The 3339-nt window shown below is 41.8% G+C and overlaps 1 pseudogene; it reads right to left on the reverse strand.

The window, feature by feature from the left end:
- Positions 1-446: 446 nt before the first annotated feature.
- LOC149202936 (cytochrome P450 78A4 pseudogene) lies at positions 447-2233 on the reverse strand (annotated as a pseudogene).
- Positions 2234-3339: the final 1106 nt, after the last annotated feature.

Here is a 3339-nt window from a genome sequence, read left to right on the forward strand (position 1 = left end):
TCTAGTTGCTATAATACTTTCTCAAAAATATTAAAAAACAACATTATCTTTAGTTGTAATAGATTGCTCACTAAAATTTTAACACAAACATCCTTTAAAATTACAATAATTATACCAAGCCTTTTAATATCTTAAAATCATCCGTACAAAATGCAAATTACAATAATTATACCGGGCCTTTTATTATCTTAAAATCATCTATACAAAATCGAAATAACTCCAAAGTTTTAATATTGTGTGTACAAAATCGATATTTCTTAGTCATATACGAGAAAATGAATTAGGAAACGCTGTTTCTATGTGTAAGGTTGTGGTTGTAATAAGGGAATAATTACAAAGAAAACGTTGTTTTATATATAAGTTGGTGGTTGTGAGCAGGGAATAATACAGTTCATATATGCAATCATGAGCGAATTAAGACACAGTATAGCGGCACGGAATTGTTGTTAAGTTGAAGGAAGTGGGATCCTACTCACAGGTATGGCTGTAAGGGGCGTTTCCATTTCACATGATAGTTTAAGCTTCTCTGTCAGGTCCACCGGATGGTTAGGAGAAGGCACCCATGCGAAATGATGAAACAGTTTAGCCACCCACAGCTGAACTGTCCGGAGACCCAGAGCCTTGCCCGGGCATACGCGACGACCGGCACCAAAAGGTGCAAGCCGCAGGTCGTTTCCTCGGACATCCACATGTTGTCCGCCTTCCGATGGGAGAAACCTCTCTGGACGGAATTGATGGGGACGTTCCCAGATCTGCGGATCGTGGGTAATGGACCACATGTTCACCATCGCCGTCGTGCCCGCCGGAACGCACATCCCGTTTGCCATGAACCAATCCTCCGTGCAGAGGCGGGCCCATGATAAGAGAGGCCCCGGCGGATGCATCCTCAGAGACTCTTTCACCACCGCCTGTAGATACGGCAGCTTCTCGATGTCGGCTTCTGTTACGCTTCTGTTGTGCCCGACAACCGCGTCCAGCTCTCCCTGAAGTTTGCTTTGCACTTGCGGATTGAGCAACAGCTCTGCCATTGCCCATTCTGTAAGCAAAGCCGTTGTGTCTGTGCCGCGGAATATCATTTCCTGCATCAAAACAAAATAAGAGACGAATTTTTTAAATTTTAACAATAAAACTTTTAATTCTAACACAAAAATAATAATTGTATCGTGCTTAATTATGTTACCCATAGAACTGCGATCATATCGTCGTCATCGAGCTTGTCGTCTCCTCGGAGCGAAAGGAGGACATCCACAAAGTCTGAGTCGGCAGTGTTCTCCCTCTGTCGGTGCTCGTCGATGATGTTCTTCACAAAAGATGTAACACGCGGAACAAGCCGAGCGCAGCGGCTGTGAATTCTGAGTGGATCGAGCACTCGTAGCCACGGCAGATGATCAGCCCAGTTGAATGCTCCAAGGAGCTCGAATCCCTCATTCACCATCTCGCGAAGATTCTTCTCAGCCTCGGCATCCACCGACCGTTGGCCGAAGACACTTCCCATTATATTATTAAGGGCCGCTTTCTGGAGGTGTCGACGGAGCGTGACGGCGCCGCCCCTAATATCAGACTCATCCCTTATGTCGGAAAGCATTGTCGTGCAGTCCACCTGACGACCGACTTCGTGGGCCGTAATTCGGCGTGGAGAGAAGAGATGAGTAGCAGAAATTCTTCGCAGGAGTCGCCAATAGTTACCGTTGGGCGCAAACCCCATCGCCCTGCCGAACATTAACTGCTGAGCGGATTGTTTGAGTGGTCGGTCTGCAAAGTGAGGGGAGCTGAGCAGGTCTCTGGCCACGTCAGGATCCGATGTAATCACGGCTGGCGTTGAGCCCAAGCTAAAGGCCATGATTTTCTTGGCACCATGGAGACGAGCCAGATACTCGAGATTTCGGTGAGCAAGTCCGACGCTCATGTCCATGAGGCTTCCGATAACGGGCCATCCTTTGGGGCCAGGAATGGCGATAGCTTTCTTGTGTCTCGCAGCAGCCCATGCACATCCTCCAGGGCTGAACCAAGAGACCATTGCACCACAAACAGCAACAATAAGCAGTCCTATATAGAGTGACCACTGCCCCACTGTAGAAACATGGTCCGTGGAATGTAATACATGGTCAGGTACTCCATTCTTTGTAAGAAAAATGGCGTAGAGCCACCAGCCCCTTGTTGAAGAGGATTCAGGATTCTCCATGGCCTAAGATACAGACGTAAGTAATTATGGAATGAATGAATGGAAAGCGAGTTAAATGGAAGAGGAGAGGACGTCTGGAAGAGGAGTGCACACCCTCTTATAGCCGGAGGAGTGAAGCAGGGGCATGTGGGAAAAATATGCTTCCAAGAAAATAACAGTAGTGGCGGTAACAACGGGCACCATCTCCGGTCTGATCCAGCCCGATTTACTTTCCTAGTGGAACAGGGAATACCAACTCCATTGAATGTGTTCCACGTCATCTTAGATGTGCGCCGTCAGACAGATGCGACGAGAGAGCTTTGTCACGCCGTCAGACAGATGTGATGAGAGAGGTTGGTGAGTAAATATTTATTCTATGAAAGCAGAGGTGGAAAGAGTGACGACACCCTGAGATTGATATCCAATAATAAAACCCTCAAATGTCTATCAGTGAACATCATATCCTCTCAAAATGTGGAGAGGTCAACGAACAAAGATTGTAGAAAGATCTCCGAAAATCAAAATTATTTTTATTATAATTAACCAGATTATAATTATTATTGATAATAAAAAAATTAGTATATAAGTAGAATATATATAAATAAAAAAATATATAAAAAGATTTTTAATTATGTAGATTTATTTTTATTTTTTTTTATAGAAATTTTTAATTTATAAATAGCTTTATTACAAATTATAATTTATCTATATCACATACTCAAAAAATTACAAGACATTTCATATCACCCTTGTTAATATATTTTTTCTTGTAATTAATAAATTTAATTGAATGAACTCAAAAAATTTAATTATTTTAAAAATAAATATAAATTTTAATTTTTATATATTACTATGAGCAATTAAATCTTTACCATTAATTAATAATTAAATCCAAAATTAAACGAAGTTCAATACGTTGCTGGTACGTAACACTATCGTAGGTCATTAGAACGTTTCGCGGAGTTGTGAAACGGCAATAACCCTATTTGCTGCATAAGTTACAAGGACATTAAAGAGTCTCTTTTTCGTTTGGTGGAGTTGTCAAAGCGCAATAACCATACTGTATAAGTTAAGGGACATTAAGATTCTCTTTTTCACTTATCGACAACTCACAAGCGTTAATTTTTTTTTTTTCTCAAGGTTTATGGTGTTTTTCTGATATATATATGGTGTTTATG

Source organism: Pinus tabuliformis, chromosome 2_1 (genome assembly GCF_031772625.1).
Source record: "Pinus tabuliformis cultivar Carrire ecotype Pingquan chromosome 2_1, CPIR1, whole genome shotgun sequence".
NCBI classification, from domain to species: domain Eukaryota; kingdom Viridiplantae; phylum Streptophyta; class Pinopsida; order Pinales; family Pinaceae; genus Pinus; species Pinus tabuliformis.